Consider the following 13,127-nt stretch of genomic DNA (forward strand, 5'->3'; position numbering starts at 1 on the left):
AACGTCATTGTGAACGCACCTATACACCTACCGAACTACAAAAATTAATAGCTCACGTGTCACCAGTGCAGCAGCGTGATAAGTTGTTTGTATTACAGAGGTTAAGACTCTGTGCCTTACTTGTTCATGATTTCAGAACAGTGTTTATATTTATTTGATACGCATTTCCGACAAAAATATAAATTTTGGATAATTCTCCCAATAATACCAGAAAAGCTATTTAAGACCATTTCTTCCTGAAAATCACCCTGAAGTCCCTAATTTTTTCACTGAAAGACCTAATTACACGTAGTTGTTAAATTTGGTTAGTTTCTTTTTAAATTGTGCAAGGTTAAAGTCAAACAAGTACTATCGATATTACAATTACTTAATCTGCATTTTCCTCTTTTAAGATAAGAAATCACACACAAAAATTCAGCATCTCTTACAGAACCGCATCACAGTAGATTGCGGCCGGAGACGCATTCCTTGAATTCAATATCAAAAATAGCCCAATCAGGAACTGTCAGTTACGCTTGGTATCGCAAGTAGAGCCGAGTCCTGAACAGTTCCTTTTTTTTTTTTTTTTTTTTTTTTTTTTTTTTTTTTTTTTTTCTCCCCTTTCGGCCATGACACTGCCGGGACCAACTATTGCGGTAAAAATTGTCGACATTGGTGCGAACTGCATTTCAGTTAAGTCTTCTGGCTCCACTACGATCTCACTATCTCGCCTTCAGACGTTTATAAAATTCCACCACCGACCGCCCGCGGCGCTGTCCGTCAAATTGACGCTCTCTCGCGGCTGTTTCTACGAGCTGAGTCTTGCAGAGGCCATGGGAGCAGTCTTGTTTCTCCTAGTGTGCAGTAGGGCGGAGTCGGCCTCTTAGAACGTAGATGGTGTTGTGACGAATCACCATCTCGCCCCCATGTGGAGTCTAGTGGAGCTGCATACTGGTGAGTATTCTCCTAAGAACCAAAAGCGTTTATTTTACTCAGTAGTTCGGTGCGATGATTACTCAGTTGCACAGTGGTTGTGTTGGCGGGATGTGTTCCTTTCAACTAGGTGCATTTACAAGAGGCAACATGCTGCAGGCGCGGTATCACCGTGACCTCTGTGTGATACTGTCCATAATGGTATCACGTATTAGGAAACTGGCTCGGGGCGCTTTACGAATGGTTCCGCAATTACGTGTGGTTGCTGATTCGGGACCGTTACGTTTCGGTTTTTCTTCACACGCAAATAGATGGGAGAGTCAGTTATTATTCGTGTGTCTCACAGTTACCAGTACGAATTGTGTAGTGATATTCTCGTGTTTGCATAATGCGACGGAAATATCGCCGTGATCACCTAAAACACCATAATACGAGTGTACTGGTGAGTCTATTGTTCCTCAGTGAAATTTTCGCGTCATTGTGGAGTTGAAACAGATTAATTCTTGCCTGTTTAATGTGTCCAATCTGACGACTATGGGAGAACGTGGTTGCCGTAGTAAAGTCCGGCTGCCTCCCTGTTGCTGGAATTACTCCTCGGTAGCATGCGTCTGTAGAGGTTACCGGAGTACATGTTTCGTAAAAGACGTGTTCGAGCAAATGTACATTCTGGCCGCATGCTTCGTGAACATGCCATAATTTTGTTGATTATGGGGACACATTCAAGGAAAGTTTACGCATCTGGTTTTGCTGTTGCTACTTAGTGCGAGAATCATCACTTTAATCGTGTATTTGTATTACTTCAGTATCGACCACAGGTCAGCATGTCTATTTTGTTGGGGTACGGCGTTGGCCACCGTCAGACTACGGTGTTTACATAGTTTTTTTCTTTCTTTCTTTGTTGGTTGTGTCTAATGCATGTTTGCCAGCGTGTGTGGGTGAGGCTTGAGTTGTGCTGCTGTTATAGCTGTCGGGAAGAAACGATACTCCGGTTTGTTTTTCGTTAACCTTTCTTCGTCCTTTACGTTCTGCTTACACATACACACATTTGCGTATTTAGTTAACGGTGTTCTTTTGTGTTACTTCTGAAAAGAAATGTTCGTGGGTTTTTTCTAGGCTGGCCGCTTATCTCGGTTGTGTTCACAGCAGGAAAAGCTTACAGGTTTAGATACGCAGTTAACCACCGCATGCTTGTTTTGAACAGCTTTCGTCGCGCTAGTGCCTGGTCAGTTGCAATATGGCTGCTGGCACAGTAGTGAAGTTGTCATTTAAACTGAGTACAGTCAGCACACCACCTCAAATGTCACCTCGGGTGTATTTGCTGAGTAGCCACAAAGTTGTATGACAATGGGTGCCGTTCATTATTGCTAGTGGGGACACATCGTAACCTAAAGCCGTAATTTTCTTAAACAGTAGTAAACGTAACCAAAATTTTATTATCATAAGTTCTAGGTGAAATAAAAATTCTACGCTTTTCTCGGAATGCGTTAAGAGCATTCCTAGATTTAAAGTTTAACGTTGCGAGTTTTTACATGTTGACAACCAATAGTCCAGTAGTGATATTAGTTGGAATAATACTGTTGACTACCCAGAAAGGTCTGATAACTCTTTCCAACTTACTCTCAGCAGTTGTGGCATTGTAACCCATGGCCTCTTGTTGCAGCAAGAAGACGCAACCGTGTCTCGTGAGTTGGTAAGTTTTGTGATGGCTTCAACTTGTTCTTTAGACGTTTCAGGAGGATTTCTGAAAGTGTTATTATGGTGACTGGTCCACCCAAGTTTGCTGTAGGTGTTCAGCCAGTTAAGTTTCCCTGTGTCATTATTTTCTCTACGATAGATGTCGGTACATTTTAATCCGATGTGAAGCACCATTCAGTTATTATTACCTTCCGTTATGGCTTGTGAGATATTGAATGTGGGTCAAAACAAGAGAAATTGGAATGAGTGTTAGTTTGTGGTATAACTACATATTGTGACACAATTTTTAATTATTTCATCCTTGTTAGTATGTTCTTACATGTTCAAGGGCGCTAATAAATAACTTCACCTTTGATAGCCCTGAACTCCAACCACAAATACACATGGTCGAGGAGTGTGGGGTATACACGCAGAAAGCGATACCGAATACTTCTGTTCTTAAATGAGTACTGGCGTACTGAAACGGTGTGCGCACTAAAGTCCACTATTCGAGAGTTCAGCTCCGCTAACGGGATATATTGTGTTGCGGAGGCCCATGAGGTACCGGGTAGCAGCGTGATGGAAGACAGATCACCTGACTGCTCACGCACGTCCCTCTTTCGTAGGTGGGTAAACTTGAGGACCACGTGATGGCACTAAGTCTACTCTGCTCTGTAAGAAGCAGCTGAACGGTGTTCCACAGTGTTAGGCGGGCACTACGCAGTGCGCACCATGAAACACTTGACCGACTCCAACTAGGTCGTTAGTTTCGAACAAAGTACAATAACATTACATGGAATCGCATAAGGACAGAAACAACTACAATTTCTCCGTTCTGAAATTGGTGTCTTACTAAATCAACCTGCAGGTAGTGTGCAACATGAAAGGTACCCGAGTAACAAATGTTTTGTACGAGGTTTGAAGCTTCACTGTAGACCATCAGTGTCCTTAAAACGTAGACGCTACAATGCGTGGCCTGTTTATTGCTGCTGCGTGTTAGTGGGTATAAAATTGTTGGTGGAGCACAAAGAAGTGTTCAAAGTTCCACGAATTCCGACATACTGTGTAGGATGTCCACTAGCCTTGCTGCAGCCCTTACAGCACACAAAACCTGAACATATACTTGACCAGCCTATTATATGGCGTGCTGGTAAATACGTCTTGGTAAGATGACAATAGTTCACGTAGTGAGCAGAGCTCTTAAGAGGGGGCCCCCCTGCGGCTTCGGGGGTTAGAATAGGCCCGCGGTATTCCTGCCTGTCGTAAGAGGCGACTACAAGGAGTCTCAAACTTTTCGGCATTAATGTCATGGTCCCCTCTTGATTTGACCTCCTTTTTTCCAAATTTCCGTTGTTAGTGGGTGCCACTTGGGGAAGGACGCCTTACGTGGTGTTTTTCTATTGGTCCATCATGCACCACCATCTTGCATGCTACCTATTGTCGTGTGGCGGGATTTACACCCAACTTCTTCTGGGTTGCCTCCTTCTCGTGTTGTGCGCAATCTCCTTCTTAACGCCCCCGATAACTGTGGACCCTTTCAACACCTAAAATCCAGCACGGTAGCCAGTCCGTTGTGGTGGGGTCGTCATGTACCCTCTTGGTGGTAGCCCCCTGACCACGCAGGGATCGCACTACAGACGCCAGAGCTGTTTCCTGCTAATGCATGCCAAGGAGTATGTGCCCATCTTGTCTGGGGCACGGGGACTCCGGGCAACGGGATATCGGCCAGGTACCCATTGCTTTGGCTGAGTGGCGCCCTTGGGGAGAGACCTCGTTCGGAGTTGGTGGCATCTGGGCGGATGTTGCGCAATAAATCACAGCAAGCTGGTGGTCGCACGGCCACCAGCGTCTCTAAGCGAGGTAGAGTAGAATTTGACGCTGCACAGTATGACCCTCAGACGTTCCCCTCGTTGGCTGCGCCATGGGAGGGCCGTAGATCTAGTGCCAAGCGGGAGCCTTATGTACCACAATACCTAGTCTGCAGCAGGACTGATTGTGACTCCTTTCTTACGACTAAGCCTCTGTTTTTTGTGGAACACCTGGAGGATAAGTTTGGGGAAGTGGCGGTGTTGTCTGAAATGAGGAATGGGTCCATCCTCCTCAAGACGTCCTCCCCAGCCCAGTCACGAGCGTTGCTCTTGTGTGATAAGCTGGGTGACGTCCCTGTTACCGTCACTCCCCACAGTAGCTTAAATATGGTCCAGGGGATTATTTACCATCGTGACCCCTTGTTACAAAGCGATGACGAGCTGAGAGCCGACTTTGAACGACGTGGTGTACATTTTGTCCGTCGTGTACATAGAGGACCCAAGACCAACAGGGTGGCCACCGGTGCCTTTAACTTGGCCTTCGAGGGTGATGTCTTGCCCGAGAAGGTCAAGGTAATGGTTTACCATTGTGACGTCAAGCCATACGTCCCTCCCCCGATGCGGTGCTTCCAGTGCTGGAAGTTTGGGCGTATGTCCTCCCGTTGCCCATCCAGCGCCACATGTCGAAATTGCGGACGCCCCTCTCATCCTTATTCTCCATGTGCGCCTCCGCCTGTACGTGTCAACTGTGGGGAGCACAACTCTCCATGCTCGCCGGATTGCCCCGTTCTTCATAAGGAGCGGAAGATAATGGAATTTAAGACCCTGGACCGGCTTACTTATCGAGGCAAAACTGAAATTTGAAAGGTTGTATCCTGCTTCCCTTCGCCCATCTTATCCTGCAGCCACGTTATGGTCGCCCTCGCGAGCGACGGTTGTCGCCTCATCTGTGCCGCCTTCAGTGGGCCCTCGGGGCCGTGCACCTCTGTCTGACCCCTCGTGTTTGGGGCAAGCCTTCCTCTGTTGCCACCTTAGCGGTTGGGGGCAAACCCTCTTCTGTCGCTCCCCCCACACGTACTTCGGGGGTGCCATCTCCTCCAAAACCGGGGGCCTCGATCCCTCCCCATCCTTCTCCGACGGCGTTGCCTCTGCCGGTTCCTCTCTCGCGGAAGGGGTCTCTCGGGGCTCTCCCTTCCTCCGTTTCTTCTCCAACCCAGCCAGATGCCAGCCAGTGGCTGAAGGTTCCGCCACCTGCTGGTCGTAGGGCTTACGCTTCGTCGTCAGCCTCCGACGCTCCTTCAGAGAAGCTCTCCCAGCCCTCTCACCCTACGGGCCGACGTGAGAAGAAGGAACGGAAAGTGACCAAGAAGAAGGATGTTCCGGCGGTTTCAGTACCGCCTGCTGTACATAGTCCTGGCTCCGGGGATGAGGTGGAGATTCTCGCCTCTGCCGCGGATCCCGCCCTCACGGAACCCTAGGGGGCCTTTGCTATGGACACTGCTGACTCTCCCCCGGTGGCGGAAGTTGGCTCTGAGACGCCGTCTGCCTCTTAATCGCATTCACGCCCTCCCAGGCCCTTTCTGCTTCCATTCTCCAGTGGACCTGCGGCGGTTATTTCCGCCACCTGCCTGAGCTCCGGATGCTTCTGAGTGTTTCCCCTGTTCTCTGCATTGCTCTGCAGGAAACTTGGTTTCCTGCAATGCGGACCCCCGCCCTTCGCGGTTATCGGGGATACTATAAGAACCGTGCTGCCTGTCAATGAGCGTCAGGTGGGGTTTGCCTCGTTGTTCACCACTCTGTCTGTAGCTCTCCAGTACCCCTTCAGACGCCTTTAGAGGCAGTCGCTGCAAGGGTTGAGCTCTCGCCGGCTATTACTGTTTGCTCTGTTTACATTCCTCCGGATGGGGAGCTCCCCCGACATGTCTTGGCTGCGCTGCTGGAACAACTCCCGCCACCATTGCTGCTTCTGGGCGATTTCAATGCCCACAACCCTCTATGGGGTGGGACTGTCCCTGATGACCGCGGTCGTGCCGTGGAGCATTGGTTGGCTCAGCTCGACCTTAGCCTCTTCAACACCGGTGCTCCCACGCATTACAGTGTGGCCCATAACTCGTTCTCGGCCATCGATCTCTCTCTCTGCAGCCCCGGACTTGTTCCATCCCTCCACTGGAGAGTGCATCCTGACCTGTGTGGTAGTGACCATTTTCCCATATATTTGTCACTGCCCCAGTGTCATTCTTCTGGGCGCCTGCCCCGCTTGGCTCTCCACAGGACTGACGGGCCGGCTTTTACTTCGGCTGCAACCAATGAGTCTCCCCCACAGGGTGACATTGACGATGTGGTCCGTGTCTTAACCACGTCAATCATTTTGGCGGCTGAGGCTCCCATCCCCCGCTCTTCTGGACTCCCTCGGAGGAAGGCTGTCCCCTGGTGGTCGCCGGATATTGCTGAGGCTATTCGCGACCGTAGGCGGGCTCTCCAGCGTCATAGGCGGCACCGTCTCCAGAGACCCTCATCGCCTTTAAGAGGCTCCTTGCCCTGGCCCGTCGCCTTATCGCACGGCGTAAGCAAGAGTGCTGGGAGAGGTATGTCTCATCCTTGGGCTTCCGTGTCTCCCCCTCGCTCATGTGGTCCCGGATCCGGCGGATTTATGGACACCAGACCCCTATGGGTGTCCCTGGGATCTCCTTGGATGGCGCTGTCTGCACGGACGCTGCCGCCATTGCTGAACTCCTTGATGCGCACTTTCCTCAGAGCTCTGCGACTGCAACTTATCCCCCCGCCTTTCGCTCTCTCAAGGAGCGAGCCGAGCAGACGCCGTTATCATTCCACACGTGTCGTTCTGAAAAGTTCAATGCTCCTTTCAGCGAGAGGGAGTTCCTCGCTGCCCTCGCCGATTGCCCTGATACAGCACCAGGACCAGACTGCATCCACGCACAGATGCTGAAGCATCTCTTCAGGGACTGCCTGAGAAACATCCTCACCATCTTTAACCGCATTTGGAGCGAGGGCGTGTTCCCGTCGCAATGGCGAGAGTTTCTTATTGTCCCCATCTTGAAGCCCGGTGCGGACCCACTGGCGGTGGACAGCTATCGTCCCATTACCCTCACCAACGTTTTGTGCAAATTGCTCGAACGTATGGTGGGGCGGCGTTTGTGTTGGGTCCTTGAGTCACGGGGTCTTCTCGCTCCATCCCAGGGTGGCTTCCGTCGGGGCTGGTCTGCAGGGAGAATTTGGTGCGGCTGGAATCTGCTATCCGTATGGCCTTTGCCCGATAACAGCATCTCGTTGCTGTATTTTTTGATCTGCGGAAGGCGTATGACACCACATGGAGGCATCACATCCTTGCTACATTGCATGAGTGGGGTCTTCGTGGTCGGCTCCCAGCTTTTCTTCAAACCTTTGTATTGCGCCGCTCTTTCCGGGTGCAAGTCGGTGCCACCTCTAGTTCCTCTTATACACAGGAAAATGGGGTCCCGCAGGGCTCGGTGTTGAGCGTCTCCTTATTTCTAGTGGCCATTAATGGTCTGGCTGCAGCCGTGGGGTCGTCAGCGTCTCCTTTGTATGCCGACGACGACTGCATCTCATTTAGCTCCACGACTACGGGAGTCGCCGAACGCAGGCTGCAAGTAGCCGTTCGCAAGGCAGCATCATGGGCTCCGACTCATGGTTTTCAGTTCTCTGCAGCCAAGACTCGAGTTGTGCACTTCTGCAGGTGTCGGATGGTCCACCCTCATCCTGAACTTTACCTCGACGGCCACCTGCTTGAAGTGGTGAATACTTGCCGCTTCTTAGGACTCGTGTTTGATGCCCGGCTCACATGGGTTTCTCACATTACTCAGCTGAAGCAAAAGTGCTCGCGGCATCTCAACGCCCTCCGCTGCCAGAGCTACACGTCTTGGGGTGCAGATCGCTGCACGCTGCTGCGATTGTACAGAGCCCTTGTGCAGTCCCGGCTTGATTATGGGAGCCTTGCCTATGGGTCTGCATCACCCTCAGTGTTGAAGTTGTTAGACCCCTTACACCACTGTGGGGTTCGGCTTGCAACTGGTGCTTTTCGTACGAGCCCCGTGGATAGTCTACTGGTGGAGGCCGGGGTTCCCCTGCTGCGGATTCGCCGCCATCGACTGGTCGCCGACTATGCTGTCCACGTGCATTGCTCGCCAGGCCATCCCAATCATCGCCTGCTTTTCCCTGCCATGGTCCTCCATTTGGCCGAATGGCGACCAAGGTCTGGCCTTTCCATAGCTGTCCGCGTCCAGTCCCTGCTGTCGGAACTGGGGTCATTCCCTCTTCTGCCTCCCTTCCGGGTCCGTGCACCTACGCCTCCCTGGTGTTTGCCCCAGGCGTCCGTCCGTCTGGACTTGGCACAGGGACCCAAGGGCTCGGTTCCGCCTGTGGCCCTCTGTCGCCGTTTTGTTGCGCTCCTCGCCTCATTTTAGGGCTGTGAGAGTGTCTACACTGATGGTTTCCTGGTTGATGGTCGCACTGCTTACGCTTTTGATCACGCTGACCATGTTGAGCAGCGCTCCTTGCCGGCTGGCTGCAGTTTTTTACTGCAGAGCTGGTGGCCATATTGCGCGCTCTTGAGCATATGCGTTCCTGCTCAGGTCTGTCGATCATCATCATCTGCAGTGACTCCCTGAGCAGCCTACAGGCCATCGACCGCTGCTATGCCCCTTCTCCTCTGGTGTCCTCTATTCAGGAGACTGTTTCCGCCATTACCCGTTCTGGTCGTTCGGTGGTCTTTGTTTGGACGCCAGGTCACGTTGGCATCCTGGGGAACGAACGTGTTGACAGGCTGGCCAAAGGGACGATCGACGCCCCAGCTTTGGAGATCGGCGTCACAGCTCGCGATCAGCAGGTGGTGTTGCGCCGTAAGGTACTTGGGATGTGGACTGCTAAGTAGCGTGGCATGACATCCCCGAATAAACTGCGGGCTGTCAAGGAGACGATGGATGTGTGGCGCTCCTCCCTGCGGGCTTCTCGCAGGGACTCTGTAATCCTGTGTCGGCTCCGCATCAGCCACACCTACCTGACGCACGGTGATGTTTTGCGTCAGGAGGATCCCCCCCTGTGTGGGTGTGGGTCCCGGCTGACGGTCGCCCACATTTTGTTGGAGTGTCCCCGACTGCGCACCCTCCGGCAGTCTTTTAATCTCCCGGGCACTTGGCCTTTGGTTTTATGCGACGATGCCTCTATGGCTGATGCCGTTTTAAATTTTATCCGTGGTAGTACTTTTTATGGTTCTATTTACGGAGGTCCTGCACCTGTCCCTTTCTGTGTCTTTTGTCCTCGCGTCTCTCAAAATTTGTTGTTGTTTTGTTGTGTAGTCGGATGGTTGACTCTTTCCCTTTCTTTTTTTTGTTCTTGTGATCAGTCAACCGGTCTCCGGCCATCTTCTTTTCTTCTGTTTCTTTCTGTCTGGTGTTCCTCTGTACTCTTCTTGTCTGTCGTGTTCGTTGCTGCATTTGTGTTGTTTTAGTGCCTGGGGGGAGTCTGCTTCATACTTAGGTTTTCACCTCCTCCGCCGATTATCGGCTCGCCTGTTTTTGGAATGGGGGACTGATGACCTTCGCTGTTTAGTCCCCCTTAATCATCCCAACAACCACCACCACCACCACCACCACCACCACCACCACACTGTCCCCCCTGCGGGATCGGGGATAAGAATAGGCCCGCGTTATTCCTGCCTGTCGTAAGAGGCGATTAAAAGGAGTCTCAACTGTTTCGGCCTTATGTGCAGGTCCCCTCTCGGGTTTGACCTCCATCTTTCTAAATTATTCCGAAGAGCGAGCTATTGGGGAAGGGCGCCTTACATGGTGCACTGTATCCGTCGTGCAAATAGACCTTTAGCCGGCTTTCTCGTCGTTGCAATGTTGTCCCGCTCGGTTTCGATCTCTTGGGCGCTTACCACGCTGCACTCTACAGTGTTTCTTTTATCTGCGACGACGACCTTGGACAGTTTTGCACCTAAGATCCAGCACGGTAGCCAGTCCGTTGTGGTGGGGCCGCCATGTACCCTCTTGGTTGTAGCCCCCTGACAACACAGGGATCGCTCTACTGATGCCTGCGCCGTTAACTCCCCACGTATGCCAAGGAGTAGATGCCCATCTCCTTGGGGCATCAGGACTCCCGGCAATGGCCGTCCTGCCAGGTGGCTATTGCTGCGGCTGGGTGGCGCCCGTGGGGAGGGCCCTTGGTCGGAGTAGGTGGCATCAGGGCGGATTAACCGCAATGAAGCGTGGTACATTATCTCCCGCTGGTGGGCCTCCACCAGCAGTCTCTAAGCGATCGAGGTCTAACCTCAACGGCAGGAAATACGAACCACGATCATTTCCCTCCCTGGCCACTCCATGGGAGGAACGTATGGCAAAAGTAGGCAGTGGAGACTATTCACCCCGGTTCCTTGTGTGTACGCGAGTTGATGGGGAATCGTTTATGTCAAAAAGCCCCAGTTTTTTGTGGAGCATTTAGAGGACAAGTTCGGGGAGGTGGAGGGCTTGTCCAAGATGCGCTCTGGTTCTGTGCTCATCCAAACGGCATCCTCTGCCCAGTCACGGAGGTTGCTCAGTTGTGACAAGTTGGGGGATGTTTCAGTTAGCATCACGCCGCATAAGTGTCTCAACATGGTCCAGGGTATTATATTCCACAGGGATCTTCTTCTGCAGTCCGACGATGAATTACGCGCCAACCTCGAACGACGAGGTGTTCACTTCGTCCATATCCCTCCTCCGATGCGGTGTTTTAAATGCTGGAAGTTCGGGCATATGTCATCTCGCTGTACTTCCAGCATCACTTGTCGGGATTGTGGACGTCTTTCGCATCCTGATACTCCATGTGCCCCATCTCCTATCTGTGTTAACTGCGGAGAACACCATTCCCCCTGCTCGCCGGTCTGTAGGATCTTCCAGAAAGAAAGGAAGATAATGGAATATAAGACTCTGGACCGCCTGAGCTACACCGAGGCAAGGCGGAAATATGAGCGGCTACATCCCGTGTCCATGACATCCTCCTATGCCGCTGCTGCAACAGCGATCCGATCCTCTCCGGTGTCGTCACGTACTGTTGCCTCTCAGCTATGTCACAATCAACCGGCCCCCTTGGTTGTGGGGGGCACTTCCCCCTCTGTTGCTCCATCTACTCCAGGAGCAACACCACCCCAACCATCGGGGACAATCGTCCCCCCTTCCCAGCCGGAGAAGCGTGGGGCTTCGGCTACTCTAGCCAGGAAGGGGTCCCTTGGGGCACTCCCTTCCCAGGCTTCGTCCAGTGTCAAAGTGGAAACCCGCAAAGGTTTGAAACAACAACCAGTCGCTGGTCATAGGGCTTCACGGTCGTCGTCCGTCCCTGAGACTGACCCAGTGGGGCCCTCCCAGCCAGATCCTCCAAAGGCACAGCGTGCAAAGCAGTTGCAGAAAAAGGCTCCCAAGCATCCTGACATTGCGGTGGCATCTGTCCCACCGCAACCTTCAAATTCTGCGTCTGAGGACGAGGTGGAGATCCTGCCGTCTGCTGAGGACCTAGATTTCGCCAGTCCCTCTGACTCAATGGAAAGCACTGGCACAAGTGCTCACTTGGAGTCTGTCCCTCTCCAGACGCCTTTAGAGGCTGTCGCTGTACGGGTGTGGACGCCACAGGCTGTTACCGTCTGCAGTCTTTACATTCCACCGGATGGTGATGTCTCGCAGCAAGTCCTGGCTGCGCTGGTCGCCCAATTGCCGCCACCTTTCTTGCTATTGGGCGACTTCAACGCCCATAACCCTCTGTGGGGTGGGTCAGTGGCAACAGGTCGAGGCGCCATCGTTGAGGGTTTCTTGTCGCAGATCGATCTCTCGCTATTAAATGGTGGTGCCTTCACACACTTCAGTGTGGCGCATGGCACCTACTCCACCATTGACCTTTCAATCTGTAGCCATAGCCTCTTACCGTCTGTCCAATGGAGTGTGCATGACGACCTGTGTGGTAGTGACTACTTTCCGCTCTTTTTGTCACTACCACAGTCACTCTTCTGGGCGCCCTAGCAGATGGGCTATGAATAAGGCTGACTGGGACTCGTTCTCCTCCACTGCCGCTTTTGAGCCTCTCTACTGATGACATTGATGCAGTGGTTCAATAGGTCACCACCGGCATCGTTACTGCCGCCGAATCTGCCATTCCCCGTTCCTCTGGGTCCTCTCGGCGAAGGCTGTGCCTTGGTGGTCGCCTGAGATCGCTGAAGCGTTTAAAGATCGCCGGCGGGCGCTCCAGCGTCACAAGCGACATCCCTCCATAGACCACCTTATCGCCTTCAAACGGCTGCGTGCGCGGGCCCGCCTCCTTATCCGCCAAGGGAAGAAGGAGTGCTGGGAGCGGTCTGTGTCCACCATTGGCCTCCATGTCTTTCCATCGCAGGTCTGGGCCAAGATTCGACGCGTCTACGGCTATCGGCCACCTGTCAGCGTCCCTGCGCTCTCACTGAATGGAGCAGTTTGTACTGACTCCGACGTCATTCCAAATCGCTTAGCAGAGCATTTTGCTGAGTTCCGCTTCTGCGAATTACCCCCAGGCCTTCCGCTCCATTAAAGAGCGGATAGATCGTCGGAGCCTTTCGTTTCGCACCAACCACCCAGAATCTTACAATGCTCCATTTAGTGAGTGGGAATTTCGCAGTGCCCTAGCTGCTTGCCCTGATACCGCTCCTGGGCCAGATGGCATCCACTGTCAGATGCTGAAACACCTTTCAGTGGACTG

The 13,127-nt window shown here is 52.3% G+C and overlaps 1 protein-coding gene across 1 annotated transcript in view; it reads right to left on the reverse strand.

Moving 5' to 3' along the window:
• The window catches only part of LOC126234853 (neurofilament heavy polypeptide-like), a 139,440-nt gene that overhangs the window by 116,115 nt on the left and 10,198 nt on the right, over positions 1-13,127 (reverse strand). The gene's annotated exons all lie outside the window — the stretch shown is intronic.

This window comes from Schistocerca nitens, chromosome 2 (genome assembly GCF_023898315.1).
Source record: "Schistocerca nitens isolate TAMUIC-IGC-003100 chromosome 2, iqSchNite1.1, whole genome shotgun sequence".
Lineage (NCBI taxonomy): Eukaryota > Metazoa > Arthropoda > Insecta > Orthoptera > Acrididae > Schistocerca > Schistocerca nitens.